At 41.6% G+C, this 16,973-nt stretch overlaps 1 protein-coding gene across 3 annotated transcripts in view; it reads left to right on the top strand.

The window, feature by feature from the left end:
• Positions 1-16,973, top strand: part of PLD1 (phospholipase D1) — a 201,175-nt gene that overhangs the window by 39,551 nt on the left and 144,651 nt on the right. Inside the window, exon 1 of one of the 3 annotated variants that reach the window (XM_060099135.1) lies at positions 12,972-13,120. The exons of the other annotated variants lie outside the window; for them this stretch is intronic. The gene's annotated coding sequence lies outside the window, so the exon portion shown is untranslated. Of the gene's footprint in view, positions 1-12,971; positions 13,121-16,973 lie in introns of those variants that run through there. 3 annotated transcript variants of the gene reach the window in all.

Here is a 16,973-nt window from a genome sequence, read left to right as displayed (position 1 = left end):
TAATATCCCAGATCAATAATTTTATCGCTGATCCTTTGACTCTGCCACTTTTGTTTTCCATCAATGACCTGCGTATTCCCCCTCTACTCACCTTACATCCCCTGGTCTGCTGTTGTGTCACCCCTCTCCTCCCTCTTTCTCACTCTCCTGAAAAACCCAACCCGTTCTGATGATACTAAACTGATTAATTTACCCGCTGCACTGACACCCAGCACTCTCTGGCAAGCCTACCATGTTCCCTAGTCCCGGGTGATTATTTCACATCTTTGTCTCTTTGCTCAAACCTCCAAAGTCCCCTCCTGTCTCTCTCTCTCTCTCAGCCAATGATCTTGCTGCTTATTTCAGTAGGAAACAAGTAGTTGGAACAGAAGCCTCTCATTCCCCTACCACCAAATCCTCCTGCGCTGGCCCGTAATTCTACTACCCCAACCCCAACCCCCGGTCTTTGCTGTGGATGAGCTGTGTGTGCTCCTGGCTGAGGTCCATCTCACTCCCAACCCACCAGATCCTCTTGCCTATGTGGAACTTGGCTTCTATAGTATCCTCCCACTAGCTTCATCAAAGTTCCTCTTTTTACTGGATCATTCTCATTATTCAAACATTCTATAACATCTCTTTTTATTTTTAATTTAATTTAATTTAATTTATTTATTTTTTTTGCGGTACGCGGGCCTCCTGCTGCCGTGGCCTCTCCCGCCGCGGAGCACAGGCTTCGGACGAGCAGGCCCAGCAGGCATGGCTCACGGGCCCAGCCGCTCTGAGGCACGTGGGATCCTCCCGGACCGGGGCACGAACCCGCGTCCCCTGCATCGGCAGGCGGACTGTCAACCACTGCGCCACCAGGGAAGCCCTCTCCATTCTTTTAAAATACCCTCCTTAATCCTTTGTCTCCCAGCCGCTTTGCCGCACCTCACTGTTCCTCTTTAAAGCAAAACTCTTTGAATAAGCTGTCTGTTCTCTGTCTCCAATAACTTACCTCCTACTTTCCACTCGACCCTGCCTAACATGTTACTATGAACATTTTCAAACATACAGAAAAGTTGAAAGAATTTTAAAGTGAACATCCATATAACCACCACCTAGACTCTACAGTTAATGTTTTGTTTTATTTGCTTTAACACATATCTTGTCATCTCTTCATCCCGTGATCCTTTCATCAATCCATCTTAGGTTTGGGATGCATTTTAAACCAAGTTGCAGGCATCAGCACACGCTCTCTTAAACACTTCAGTGTGCATGTTATTAATTAGAGTTCAGTATTTGTTCATAGTGCTGCTGTCTTTGGAGGTGAAATTTATATATGCTGAAACGCACAAATCTTAAGTGAATCATCAGGGTTCTGACAAATACATACACCGCCTCTGCAGTCCAAACCCTTACAAAGTGTGGAACAAGACCATCACCACAAAAAGTTCCCTCATGCTCCTTCCCAATCAATCTTCAGTCTACAGTCCGATCACCTGCTGGAGGCAACCTCTGTTTTGATTTTCCCCCACCATATGTAATAATTTGAATTATACAGTATGTACTCTTTTGTGTATGTTCTTTCACTCAGCATAGTGTTTTTGAGATTCATCCATAACGTGTGTATTAGTTATTCATGCCTTTCTACTGCTAAGTATTATTCCATTGTTTGACTATACAAGAGTTTGTTTATTCATTATCCTATTGATGGATACCTAGGATGTTTTCAGTTTGGGGCTATTATGAATAAACTTGCCACAAACAAAAGTCTTTTTGTGGGTATAGGTTTTCTTTTCTTTTGTCTAAATACTTAGGAGTGAAATTATCAGGTCATAGGATAGGTGTATATTTAGTTCTATAAGAAACTGCTAGAACTTAAAAAAAAATGGTGGTATTGTTTTATACTCTGACCAACGGTATATGAGAGTTCAGATTGCTCTGTGTCCTTGTCAGCATTTGGTTTTGTCAGTCTTTTTCATGTTTATCCATTCTGGTGGGTATGTAGTGATATCTCATTGTGCTTTTATATAAATTTCTTTGATGAATATTAACATTCAGTACTTTTCATGTGCTTATTGATCATTAGTTTATCTTCTTCTGTGAGGTTCTTGTCAAATCTTTTGCTCTCTTTTTATGGAATTGTAAGCCTTCATGACATGTCCTAGATATCAGTTCTTTGTCAGATATATGATTTGCATACATTTTCTCCCAGACTGTGATTTACCTATTCATTTTCCTTTTTTTTTTTTTTGGCCACACTGCACGGCTTGTGGGATTTTAGTTCCCTGACCAGGGATCGAACCCCGGCCCTCGGCAGTGAGAGTGTGGAGTCCTAAGCACTGGATCACCAGGGAATTCCCTTCATTTTCTTAATGGTGTATTTTGATAAGCAGAAAATTTTAACTTTGATTAAGTCTAATTTGTTTCCTTTTAAGTTTATTGCTTTCTGTGTCATATCTAAAAGCTTTATAGTTTTAGCTTTTATATTTAGGTCTATGATCCATTTCAAATTAATTTTTGTGTGTGATGTGATTTGGATCAAGATTTATTTATTTTGCCATAGAGATATTTAGTTGTCTTAGCAGCATTTGTTATAAAGCCTTGTCTTTCTCTATTGGATTTTTCTGTCAACTTGTGAAAATTCAAATGATCATATAAGTGTGGGTCTGTTTCTAAGCTCTCTGTTCTGTCTCATTGATCTCTTTGTGGATCCCATGCCAGTATCAGACTGTTTCATTATGGTAGACTTACTAGTCAAAGTCTTAAAGTCAGATGGTGTAAATCTTCCAACTTTGGTCTTATTTTTTATAATTGGTTTGGCTATTCTAGGTCATTTGCATTTCTATACACATTTTAGAATTAGCTTGTCAATTTCTACAAAAAGCCCAGTGAAATCGTGATTGGGTTTATTGAACTTATAGATCAGTTTGTGGAGAACTACATCTTAATATTTAGTATTTTAATCCATGAACATGGTCTGTCCACTTATTAGATCTTTAATTTATCTCAGCAATGTCTTATAGTCACAGTCTCATTTGAACCCACTCCATTTAGGTTTTGTGCTCAAATTCCCCTGAAACCACTCTTGTCTAGGTCACCAGTGACCTCCATTCTGCTGTATCCGATGGTCAGTTCAGCCTTCCTCTTTCTTCATCTTTTTTGTTTTGTTTTGTTTTCTTTTTTTTGTGGTACGTGGGCCTCTCACTGTTGTGGCCTCTCCCGTTGCGGAGCACAGGCTCCGGACACGCAGGCTCAGCGGCCATGGCTCACGGGCCCAGCCGCTCCGCGGCATGTGGGATCTTCCCGGACCGGGCACGAACCCGCGTCCCCTGCATCGGCAGGCGGACTCTCAACCACTGCGCCACCAGGGAAGCCCGTCTTCCTTCATCTTTCAACTGCCTTGACATAATTGATCACTCTGTCCTTGAAGCATTTTGTTCACCTGGCTCTGTCTCACCGTGCTCTCCTGGTTTTCCTCCCATCTCACTGGCAGCTCTTTTTTTGGCCTCCTTGGCTGGATCCTTCTCTTCCTAACGTCTAGATGTGAGAGGACCCTTAGCCTCAGTCCTCAGACTTCTGTCCTTTATCCATTCTCAGTCAGTCTCATGGTGTGAATATGTTATGTAAAGCCAACCAAAATGTCTAAAGCCATCAGACTCCCAATTTTATATTTCAGTCCTGAATCCCCAACTTATATATCCAAACCCCAGACTTATATATTCAACTTCCTACCGATCTTCATTTCGATATTTAAAACGTATCTCAAACTTAACCCTTCCAGAATGGAACTCTTGATTTGCCTCTGAAATGTTTTGCACCTTCTCACTCCCCACCACCCACCATGTTCCCCAGCTCAGTAATTGGACTTTTTTCCTTGTTGCTTATATATCAGTCTTAGAGTCTTCCCTGGCATCTTTCTTTCTTTTACACTCTGCATCCCCCTACATCAGAAAACCCTCTTGGCTCTATCTTAGATCTATCTACTACTTAGCCATCACTCTATTCCAAGACACCATCATCTCCACCTGGTTTACTGCAATATTCTTCTAAGTAATCTGCTTTCTCTCAGTCTATTCTTTATACAACTTGAGTCACCTTTTGAAATGTTACAGCATTTCACTTCCCTGATTAAAACCTTCTAGAGCCTTTCCATTATATTTAGGGGGAAGAAAACCTGTGCAATGGTTTACAAAGTCTCACATGATCAGACTTCCCTGTTCAGTCTCTGACTTCATCCCCTTCTATTGCTCCTTATTTCACAATACTCTGACTACATTGGCCTTTTTGTTGTTCTTGCACATTCCCAGATTCTTTTGGCCTCAGGGCCTTTGCAATTTCTGTTTCTTCTGCCTGGAACCTTTTCCCCAGATAGTTACATGGCTTGTTACTTACTTCATTCAGGTCTCTGCTTAAGTGTCGTCTCCTCAGAGAGGCCTTTTCTGACCACCCTATGTAAGGAGGGTGCCCCCCCCCACCCCATTACTCTCCATTCCCTTACTCTGCTTTGGTTTTCTTCTTAGCCTTTAGCATTATTTGGTTTGATATTTATTTGTTGATAGTCTGTTTCCCCTAGTAGAATATGTACAGGCTCCCTGAGGACAGGGACTTTCTGCTTTGAATCATTAATGCCGTTAACAATGCTTGTCACATATTAGGTGCTCGAAAAATATATGTTGAATGAATGACTGTGGGCAAATGAACCTTGCAGGCTGCATTTTCTTCATCTGAGAAGTGGGGGAAATCATGGTATCTACCTCATAGGGCAGAAGTGAATGTCAGATAAGATACTGGGTATAATAAGACTTTTGTGGCAATAGTGTTGGCTGTTATTGTAATTACAGTTCAATAATACAAATGATTTACACCTCTTATAATCAACCAACAAATAGCTAATTAAGGTGGGTTTTGCCTGTTATATGCTTTTTACAGTGGTTGATTTCAGAGGTATAACTTGTGATCCAGTTATTGGTAACTTAGTTGGAGGAAACCTATAAGTACGTGAAACGTTAAATGCCATAGACTAGTTAAATAACCAAGACAACAGTAGAAATGTTATCAGGCTTCAATAGTTGCCTAATGCCTTTGCTGACGATGGTTGCTCTAGGTATGAGAAATAAAAGCGTTGCTTTTTTTTTAAACCAGGGTAGTATGAGGAGGCCTTGTGGAGCGCATGGATTTGGGCCGCCCCTTGAAACACTGGGGACGATTTTAATCCTTTATTGGCCATGAGGTGGAAGGGCATCAAAGGTGGGACAGTGGCCTAAAGACAAAGTGGGGGAAGAACTAGGGGAGTTGAAAAATGGAATGAATCAGTTTGGCTGGAGGGAGAGGTCTTGTGAGGAAGCTTAAGAGCAACGCAAAGGGCCTCCCTGGTGGCGCAGTGGTTAAGAGTCCGCCTGCCGATGCAGGGGACACGGGTTCGTGCCCCGGTCTGGGAGGATCCCACATGCCGCGGAGCGGCTGGGCCCGTGAGCCATGGCCGCTGGGCCTGTGCGTCCGGAGCCTGTGCTCCGCAACGGGAGAGGCCACAACAGTGAGAGGCCCACATACCGCAAAAAGAAAAAAAAAAAAAAAAAGAGCAACACAAAGAAAACAAGGTAACAATGAAAGCAAGTGGCTTCAGGTGACAGGAAGCCCTTCCTTACTAGGAATGGGCAAGCAAGAAGGAAGTGCTTATGGGTAATTAGGAAAGAAGGTAACACATCACAGGCTTCCTGCTGCCAGGTTCACTCCCTTCTCCCGCACAGTGCAGGTGGCTTAGGGCATTACTCTCTGATGCACACATAGTGGACAGGCATGCTGAGTCCATGTGTCCATGTGTCCAAGGAGAAGCAGACACGGGAGGGCACTGCTCTTCTGTTCCCAGGGCCTGGAAGCCAATTTTGAACTCTTTTCATCCACAGGAATTCTCACTCTAGGTGGCTGTGACGAGAAGGCAAGGGACAATTTTCACTATGGCTTCTTACTTTAAAAAAAAGAAGGAAGAGAATAGAGAAACTTAGAAATTAAAGGCCAACCAATAAACATAATAATGTACATTTTAATATGCATATTAAGAAATACTCAACTTTTTTTCGGAAGAACATGAAAGAAAGCAGACTATGTCACCCTAAAATATGCTACTTTGGCATATGGATTATTTTGAATTAAAGTTACTTAAGAAACAGCCAGTGCAAGAAGGATACTCTAATCTCCTTCGTCTCCTTGAGAGCAGGAAGTAACTCTCCCATGTGAAAGGGGTCCTCCCTGTACCAGGAGGGTAGAAGGCATCCTTACTGCCAGAGACAGGGAGTTCAGGGCCGAGAAGGCTATATAAACAAATCTTGTTACTTCTTCATTAATTTGCTACCCCAAGCTCAAACCCATATGTTTTGTCAATTTTTCACAGATTTATTGTTTCTTTTGTCTAAAAGGCATAAAAGTTGCCTGCTTCGGTCGCTTCTTTGAATCTCATATTTTCACCGGCTCTCGTATGTACAAAATTAAATGTATATTTCTCCTATTAATCTGTCTATGTCAATTTAATTATTAGACCAGCCAAAGAACCTAAAGGGAAGAAGGGAAAAGTTTTCTTCCCCCACAAGGATATTAGGTGAGTCGTGTATAGCCACATTCTCATTATCATGTAAAAGGAAATACACATTATATGAGAAGTGGCCAGAGTAACCTGTGAACAGACCAGATTTTTTTTTAAAAAAAAGATGGGTTATCTAGCCAACCACGAGATAAAACTTGCTTTAATGATATAATTTTGTGTAAATTTGCAGCAATCTAAAAGTGTCCTTGTGTCCCTTTTTTGTTATCAAGAAGTTAAAAAATAAATGTTACCTTTTGCTGCGTTAGACTAGATGTCAGAGCAATTTGTAGTAGTTAAGAAAATGACCCTGTAAGAGAATCAAAATAAAACAAAAAAGATAAAATTTAGATATGAGCCATGACAGATGTGGCAGAACAGGGAATGGATGTGAGGACAATAAGCCACGTTGTCGTTAACAGAGCCCTGGCAACACGGCTCTGACACATTAAATAATGCACGCCCCTCGGTGGGCACAGCCAGGAGAGAACAGAGAGCGCATTGTTTCAGCCTGTTTATCGAATTTCAAACATTGCCTAAGTATAGGCTTCTGTTCTGATTATAGCCAAAGGACAATCAAACAGTTGAAATACTGTAAGTCCTGTAATTCACCCCGTTCAAGAATCAGAACTAAATAAAAGAATTTTGAGCAAAGCATCCAAATAAATTGTTAGTCCTCCCTGCAAACGGAAGCCTGAAGAGAAGCAGGATCTACTCGTCAGGCTCTGCGCTCACTCTTCTGTCCTCTCCTGATCAGGTTCTAGCTAATGTGATATGAGAGCTCGGCTCATCGTCGCCTCTTCTGTGCTCAGGACTACGGCTCGCCTCCGTGGGGGGGGGGGGGGGGGGGGGCAGATGCCAGGTTCCACGCCTGGGACTGGCCCGGGGAGTGATGTCTTCTTGGGACAGCGGCTTCTCTGAGGTTTCAGGCAGGTTGGTGTCGCCTGCCTTTTCCTGCTCTGGGTCTTTGTGATGAGCTAGTGAGCTGATACCTATGAAAGCACTTTGTTGACACAAATGAAGGGGTTCTATGGTTGGTGGAGGAAAGAACACAAATCAGAAGTCCTGGGTTTGAATCCAGATCATCTCATACTCGGTCTCCCCTTTTCTGTATTCCTTTTTTTTTTTTTTTTTTTTTTGCGGTATGCGGGCCTCTCACTGTTGTGGCCTCCCCCGTTGCGGAGCACAGGCTCCGGACGCGCAGGCCCAGCGGCCATGGCTCACGGGCCCAGCCGCTCCGCGGCACACGGGATCCTCCCAGACCGGGGCACGAACCCGTATCCCCTGCATCGGCAGGCGGACTCTCAACCACTTGCGCCACCAGGGAGGCCCTGTATTCCTTTTTTTAAGTGTCTTCCTGTGTTTTTCTCCTCCCTCCCCTTAAATCAGACATTCTTTGTTTTTGTGTGTGTGTGCATGGACCCCCCCTTTGGCATTCTAGTGACTCTAATGAATCCCTTTTCAGAATAATGTTTAATGCATTAAGTTAAATGCATAAATTTAAACGAATAAAATTAGAGGTTCTAGCTGTTTTTGCCGTAAACATCTTTGCCGTAAAGCAGTCTCATTGCACAACTAATTGACCGTAAGGCAATTTTGCCGTCAAAGATAAAATAACTAGGCGACAGTTTGGTTTTGACTACGTTATAGCAACTTGATAGAAAATACGGTGAAAAGAAAACTTACTGAAGTGTGAAATAAGAGAGTGTAAAGCTAGACTGCATACTATACCAGAAAATAGCATAACAGTTTGCAAATCCTTCGATGAGTACAGTCATCCCTCTATTCCGTCAGAAGCAAGTTTACCAAACTATGGCAAATATAAAAGAGGCAGCTAGTAATACACGACAGTCTAAGCATTAATTATCAGTTCTTTAGCTCATTTAGATACAACAGCTTGTTTTGTAATGCCGTCTTTACCAAGTTTATCACGCAGTATTAGAAGTTGGAGGCAAAGGAAGAATCAAGCTTCTCATCTCCTAGAAAGAAATGGTTATATGATACTTGATAAGTTTTATGAAAATGGTGAAATTTTTTTGCTCTTTGATAGTGGAGAACGTGATGTAGGCAAAATTTTCATATTTGGCATAGAAACTGGCTTAGATGATTTGGTGAAATATAAGGACTGTCATGGAACATATAAATGTAGTCCATATATGTTCTACTTTATATATACGTTTATATATGTGACATATAGATAAATAGCAGCATCCCTTGTCTGTTCGGTTTACTTCTAGGGAAATCTGAAGAGCCTTACAGCAGATTTTTTTTTATACCATGAAGAACTTATGTCCAACATGAGATCCTGAATCCTTAATGACTGACTTTGAGAAAGGAAGTATCATCACTTTCACTAAGAAGATATTTTAAAAAATTTGTTACTACTTTTTCATGTTTCGTTATGTCCTTTTTAATGTCCCTATTTTAGTTTCATTATTTCATCTTTTATGGCAAAATTGTCTTATGGCCAATTAGCTGTGCAGCAGAACTGCTTGCAATAAAGATTCTTACAGTGAAAATATCAGACATGAAAATCAGTATGCATAGGGTTACCAAGGAAACCAATTAGACCGATATACAGTTATACCAAAAAAGTAATAATATAATAACATCCACCCTTTATTAACACACTACCTACCAAGAGCTAGTGGCAGATTTAATAACTACTGTAATTTTGGGGTAGTAATGAGCGGAAACGATACTTTGAGATTCTTGCAATAGTGTACTGTGATATGAAGATATCTTTGATTGCTACTTGTGACAAGTCACGGTTACACCTAATTTTACTGTGAATTATTGCCTACATTTGTAATTGAAGGGAATGCTAAATTTCAGTTAAAGGTGAGTAAAAAATTTCCCTATCCATGTCCTGAATCCTCTCTGAAATCCTCAGATACCCCTTGCCTTAAAACTTCACCCTTTCCTCTTACACTGTGTGCCCCGCTGCTGCCCTCCAGCTGCTGTCACCCTAGATGTGTGCCTCCCGTCCATGCAGGGGACAGGAGCACCAGACCTGTATCTCCGGCAGCCCACTGCACATCCACCCTGGATGACCCACAGGACCTCGCACTCGGCCTCGGCCTCGAAAAGCCAACTTCTCGGCTTGTCCATCCCACCCCTGCTCCTCCCGCCAGCCTGCTCTTCCTCCTGTGTTCCCTGTTCTGTTGGTAGCATTAACAACCTCCACATGGCTCAGGCCCCAGACCTAGCTTGAGCAAGTAAGTGAGCGCTGCTGTGGCCAGGGTTACCGCCCTAGCCTCCTTGATAATGTTTATGGAAGTGTAGACTTGTGCGTTTTAAAGTGCTGGTCTGCCCTTTTCTTTACCTGCAACGTCTTCTAAATTCCTGCTTACCCTACAGGGCTTAGTTCCTTCTTACTTCTCTTTCCAACATGTACACACTGTGGTTTAAAATGTCTTGGTGATGTCTCTTTACCTCCATGATGTGACATCGGAGGACTCCCGCCTCCCTCGCAAAGTTTTCTTCTGTTGGTCCCCCAGCCTCACCAAGCTCCCTATATGGTCCCTCCAGCGGCCCACTCCCCACTTCCCCCTTTTTCTTGGCAGACAGAGTGAGTGCCTTCTGCCTGGGGATCCCTTACCTGCCTCCTGGCCTCCAGGTCTCAGTTCTGTGACTGCTTGGCTGGACAGCCTTTCCCAGCCTGTGCCGTCATGAGGACTGTCCATAGAGCAGTTCTTGTCCAACCAACTCCTGCTCCCTTGCATTTGAGCAGAGTCTGGCAGGGTTTCACCAGTGGTGTGCACTCGGGAGGACAGCATTATCAAAGTATGTGGTTAGCAGCGCTGACTTCAGAGCCAAATGACCTGGGTTCTAATCCCAGCTCCGCCACTAGCTGCTTGATCTTGGCAAGATACTTACCCTTTAGGTGCCTCAGTTTTCTCATCTGTGAAACTGGCATAATTATGGATTTGTGTGATATAAATGAATTAATCTCCTGAAGCCCTTTAGAACCATGCCTAGCTTATACTGAGAGCTTAAATATCAGCTATTCTTATTAGTTTTAGTTTCAGTATTGTGGCTTGGGCTCGTTTTTTTTTTTTTTTTTTTTTTGCTCTATGCGGGCCTCTCACTGTTGTGGCCTCTCCCGCTGCAGAGCACAGGCTCCGGACGTGCAGGCTCAGCGGCCATGGCTCATGGGCCCAGCCGCTCCGCGGCATGTGGGATCTTCCCGGACCGGGGCACGAACCCATGTCCCCTGCGTCGGCAGGCGGACTCTCAACCACTGCGCCACCAGGGAAGCCCTGGGCTCGTTTAAAAGTCACATCCTACTATACTTTTATTTTTGCTGGAGTTTTATTAAAGACTGTTGTGTTATTCGAAACCCAATATTTAACTGTTCTTCATCTGCATTGAGATTGATATCAGAACGTTGATTTTAGCAGAAATAATTTATGTGAGACAAAAGGAAATACTTTTTGAAAGAAAGGTAGGAGGACTCCTGGGGATACAGCCTCTTAACAGAATGATGGAGACACCGTCCCACCAGCAGTTAGCTAGTTGAGTTGGGGATTTATCCATAGTTCTTCCATTTCAGAGATTATGTTGATCTCACCGGAATTTTTCTTGCAGCCCTTTGGGTAAAAGAGAGATCAATATTATTTATCAAAGGATTTCTCTGGGAATGCATATCATCATATATTCTTGCAAACCGATCCACATAAAAAGATGGTTTTGAATGTAATTACTTTTTTTTGCATGAGTGTTTTCATATCCTCTATAAATATTGTGCTCTGTGGGGAGAAATTTTTCATGATTCCTACCACCATTGTTTGTGACATTAATGTGCTCTTATAACTGATCCTTTTCTTCCCTTTTTCTTTCAACATTGAAGCAGTATTTCCCCTGAGGTTTAACTGTTTCAGCCTTTTCTAGGTTTTGCCACCAGGTGGGGCACTGGCTCCTTTATAAGGCATGGGCCAGGGCTTGAGGCTGGTTTTCTCACTGAGGTGGCTGTCTTGCCCTGTCATTCTGAAGTGACCCCTGGAGAAACTGTTCAGCCCTGACCCTGGGAGTGGGTAGAAGAGGCCAGCAGGGTGAGTGTTAGATCTGAGGGAGTTTCAGGGCTTTTCATTCCTGATCTTGTTGGGCTAATATGCTAACGACTTCTGTTTCATAGGTTTTGAGTAACTTGAATTTTACCGGAAATACATATAAATCTACTTGGCAACAAGTGAATCAAGTTTTCCTCGGAATATTTGGTCCCATCTTTATGGCTCAGAAGAAACATTAAATTTGGTAACCTTGACCATTATGTTAAATAGGTCTTATTTAAATAAGATAGAAATCATGGAAACAAGAATTAAAACTGCTCTTGGCATTGAAAATTAGGGGAAGATTGTGTGTAACTGTGGACACTTCATGTTAAAAAGCAACGCATGGATTTTTATTCTTTTTTTTTTTTTTTGCTGTACATGGGCCTCTCACTGTTGTGGCCTCTCCCATTGCGGAGCACAGGCTCCGGATGTGCAGGCTCAGTGGCCATGGCTCACGGGCCCAGCCGCTCCGTGGCATGTGGGATCTTCCCGGTCCGGGTCACGAACCCGTGTCCCCTGCATCGGCAGGCGGACTCTCAACCACTGCGCCACCAGGGAAGCCCGGATTTTTATTCTTAAGCGATGTACTGGAACATTATTTTTTTAAGATATAAATGCCTTAAATTATCAATTACATTTTTCTAGAATGAAAAATAAATTTCTTACTTTGAAACCATTGTGAGTCATATTAAGTCCCAGTTTAAACTATAAAAAACTACAAAACCACCAAAAACCTTTTTTATTTTATAATATAACCTAACTGTAGATGAAATTGAATTATGAGTGATTTTCACAGTTACAGACACTAAGTCAGAATCAGAAGTTAGAAGGTTCTTTCATAAGTTTTCCTCTTGAACTTAATTTTTAGACTTTAGTGATTAATGAGGTTTTATGCTTAGTTAATGTATTTTAAAAATCTAGAAATAGTGATAGTATGTGCCTTTGGTTCTCAGAAGAAATAACTTCATGTGGTCCCTCTTAGGCAATGTGAAATTATAGTGCTATATGTTCCATCACCACCACCACCAATTTGGGCAACAATATAAAACTCATTTCGTGGCACTAGTGGAGGGCAGACTGTATTCCTCTTGTTTGAAATGAGTGAGTCACTTTAATACAGCATCTGAGGGGCAAGAAGGGAGTGAGAGTGCTCTTTGTTTCAGCTGGTGTGTTACAGTTTTCTTGGGTAGCAAGCACAAAAATGAAGCCTGAAGCCTTAGCTCATTCTGTATGTGAGTTTTATTTCTCACAGCAGCCCAGTGTCTATTTAACATGTGGGAGTGGTTTCAAGTTCATTACTAAAGCTTATAGGCTAAAGTGCTTTGTGGGCTTGGCTATGACTTAAGTGGCCTTTAGGGAGTTGCCAAAAACGGGGCTTGGGAACAGACTGCTTTCCCTGTGTCTGTGGATTCTCGGGGGAGTCAGTTTTTATTCCCCTGTCGGCTATCAGCTGCTTTGGAGATTAGTTTCATAGTATGGATTCTTTCTTCAAAGCAATATGAAGCGACTACTTTCACGGGGGCACCAGGTTAGTAAATAAGGTTTTGAACTTTCTGCTGCATGTGTCAGATTTTCTTTCTGTCCTCACGGGGCGATGACATGACAGTCAGCATAGCATTTGTGCTGTTGCTGCGTTCTTTTAGAAAATAATGTGAGTTCGTCGATCCTACGGGGAGGTCTGGGGGTTATGGTTCTCCTTGTAATATATGCATTGCTGGACAATATTAAATGCAGGTGGAAGCCAAGAAAAAATGACATTTATGTGTTGGATGTGCAGTCTAGAGATTTGTACCTGTTCATATGCATTTTCAATTCCTTTTTCAGAATTCCTTTCTTTGTGTCTTCCCATTATATCTTCTAGGAATAACTATGATTTTATACATGGTTGATTTTACTTTATGGAACACGAGACGGCAGTGTGTAGTGCCCCAGCCAGTGGTGTCCTTCACACCCTGTGCGTGCTTGCCTGATGCATGGTTTTCTCTGGGGCCTACTGATTATAGTTACAAGGAACCAGAATATGATTTTAATTTTCTTTTTGAAAAGTCTGACATTTTCCTAGAATGCCTCACAAAATACCTGCATAACAGTTGACGTGGGCAGAGTGTACAGGTGGATCAAGCTGGACTGAATCCCTTCCTTAGTCATCACTGTTTTTATTCTTAAGTGATTCCTCTAGGAATAAATATGACTGTCAAAACGGAGTGTGCTTTGTAAGACAATGAAAGGATTGCTAACAGTATTAAAATGAAATTAAGTCAATAGAGCGAAGTATCGAGAGAATATCTTCCTTAACTTCATTAACTTAGACACCTAGAGAGCGATATTACCTTTGTTTACTTGTCACCAAAGCAATCCAGCATGAAGTTGTTTTACAAGAGTATGTAGTTCGATTTGATGATGTTTTCAAGTTTGCAACACTTTATGAAATATATTGGCTTTTATGTTACTTTATGTATGCTTTAGTTCAAGGTAAGCGCTGGTTTTTTAAAAATAAATAAATTTATTTATTTATTTATTTTTGGCTGCATTGGGTCTTTGTTGCTGTGCGTGGGCCTTCTCTAGTTGAGGTGCGTGGGCTTCTCATTGCAGTGGCTTCTCTTGTTGTGGATCACGGGCTCTAGGCACGTGGGCTTCAGTAGTTGTGGCTTGTGGGCTCAGTAGTTGTGGCGCATGGGCTTAGTTGCTCTGCGGCATGTGGCATCTTCCTGGACCAGGGCTCGAATCTGTGTCCCCTGCACTGGCAGGCGGATTCTTAACCACTATGCCACCAGGGAAGTCCCAGTATGGGTGTTTTAAAATATGCTAATATGCTTCTGTTATTGCCATTTGAGTCTCCTCTTTTTTCCCTCGCTGGGAAATACAGTGTTTCAGAAAGGGTCTGTTCTCTCAGGTTCTCCTGTGTTTAAAAATATAAAATTGAGGGAGAAGGGAGACAGAAATAGGTACTTAAAGAAATCTTTGAGGTGATTTGCTAAAGTTTAAAGATCCCAGTCCTATCTCTGCTGAGGCTGAAGTTGCAGAGTTATGGCTGCATGCTATCTCAGGATTGCGAAATTGACTGTACTTTATCCCCCTCAAGACACAATTGTACAGCTGTATTATTACCCCTGCCTCTGCAGATATTTTCTTCAACAGTAAATCCAAAAAAAAAAAAGAGCAGAGATTGCTATGACTTGCTTAATATATGCTAGTACTGCATATGTGCTATTATTAATTATTAAATGCTATTAACTTAAAATTTTAAAGAAGACTTCTGTCAATCTGATTGTAGCTCCTCAATGATTTAAAGGACTGTGTTAAGACATTTTACTTGTTGCTTACTTGTTTGCACTTAGCTGGCATGGATAAGTCTTAAAAAGCTCACCTAAAGCTCATTTAGGTCTGGTAGGTCTCAGTTTCTGTGTTCCCAAGTGCTTCGCAGCCTTTTCTTCTACAGATGATAACAGAACAGTACTGATTAGAAACAGAAATAAACAATGTGGCAAAGGATAGAGTAAGAGGGGAAACTCCTTAAAAACCAGATTTTAGGGTTTTCCCAAAGGATATTCATTACAATAAGCTTCCTCCAAACATGAGGGGAAAAAAAAGACTGTACAATAGAGTGCTCAAAATCTGTAATTTGGGACGGAGGCAAATCTTATTCCTGATTCCAGGCTTGGCACACACATTGCAGTTTTGTTCTCATCTTGCCAGACTGGTTTAGTTTTGTGACATCTCTGCTTTTTGGCTAAAATCAAGTAGAGATGGACATTTTTCCCATTCCATATCAGGTTAAGCTTTGAGCCGATTAATTTTTATCCAACGTGCTTTCTTGTTAACAGTCAAAAGTACCCTTGATGCCTCATAAATCTCAGATGGTTATGAACATAGCTGATGATCCATTATTTCAACATGAATTGTCCCATACTCGAAACATCAGGAAGGTTAAATGTCAGTAGAAGGTAAGGACTTAGAGGAAAGAAATGAATAACCAGGAGGAATCATGATGTCAGGAGTGGGTTTTCTGACTGCTGAACCTTTATGATAAATGTTCACCTATTGTCTGGTTCCATTCACACCCCAGATCACTCCCGTTTCCTGCCCACAGTCTTCATCTTCGAGGTGCCTGTTTGGGGAGCTGTTGGTTCTTGATTTGCAGTTTCTGGCCTTGTCAGATTCATCTTGTACAGCAACCCCTGCCTTTTTCATGCCTAACCCGCTGAGTTCTTGCTCCTAACCCTGCTCACTGAAGGTGCCGATGTGCAAGGGTCTTGTGTTTACATATCAGAAAGTGGGGCAGAAAGCAAGGGAGACTGTGATGCCGCCCACCGCAGAAATGAACTATTTTATTTTATTTTATTTATTTTTTTATACTTCAATAAAATTTAATTTTTATTTTTAAAAGAGTCTATTACTGAAATCAACCCTATATTCACCAATACTACAATGGAAGATATTCTTATAAGAGAATATTATATAGCAATGAAAATAAACTAAACATGTATGTAAAAAAATAGAAATATCTTATAATCAATGTTAATCTAATGAAGGCAAAGAATATAATATACACTGTATGATTCTATGCATAGCAAGTTCAAAAACAGGCAAACTCATTTATGATGTTTATCTTCTGAAAGAGACATATTAGTGCCTGAAAGGGAAAACATAGGGAGCTTACAGGGGGCTGGTTATACCCTATTTGTTGGTCAAGGTAGTGGCCACACAGGTGGTCAATGTGATAATTCATTGAGCTGTACACTGCTGAACTGTGTGTTTTTCTATATAAAGATTTAACAAATGCAGTGGAGGGACATACAAGAATCATGGTTCATGAGCTACATATGACCTTACAGAGCATTCAGTCCAATTTATTCAAGAAATGAACTATTTTAATAATGACAGTGCATACTAACTTCCCAGAGAGATTGCAAAGGCTGAGGACAGATTCCACTCCCAGGGCTGATCTGACTGTAGACTTCACCAGTTCCTTGGTTCCTTCTGAAGAAGCCAATTTACGTTTGACCTTCTGGCATTTCTGGGGTTGAAGATATTAGTACCTGTGGCAGGAGTAGTAGAGGGAGTGGTAATAGTAATAATAACAACTAACACTCAAAAAGCATTTCCTAAAGGCAGTCTCTGTTCTAAGCCTCTCATGTAATCCTCACAACAACCCTAAGGGGTCAATTGTCTTTATTATCCCCATTTTACAGTTGATGGAACTGTCCCAGGGAAGTTACATAATTCGTCCCAAGTCATAGCAGCTAGTCAGCAGTAATAGTCTTGTGCCTCAGAGGGGTGCTGTGGTGGGGAAAAAATGGTATGAGGAGTTGATGTCTTTGGGAAATATAATCCAGTCTTTATTATTAATGAGAAGCAACCATGTAAATACTGATATCTGT

The sequence above is a fragment of the Mesoplodon densirostris genome, chromosome 5, assembly GCF_025265405.1.
Source record: "Mesoplodon densirostris isolate mMesDen1 chromosome 5, mMesDen1 primary haplotype, whole genome shotgun sequence".
Lineage (NCBI taxonomy): Eukaryota > Metazoa > Chordata > Mammalia > Artiodactyla > Ziphiidae > Mesoplodon > Mesoplodon densirostris.
This window is presented reverse-complemented; position numbering and strand designations above follow the sequence as displayed.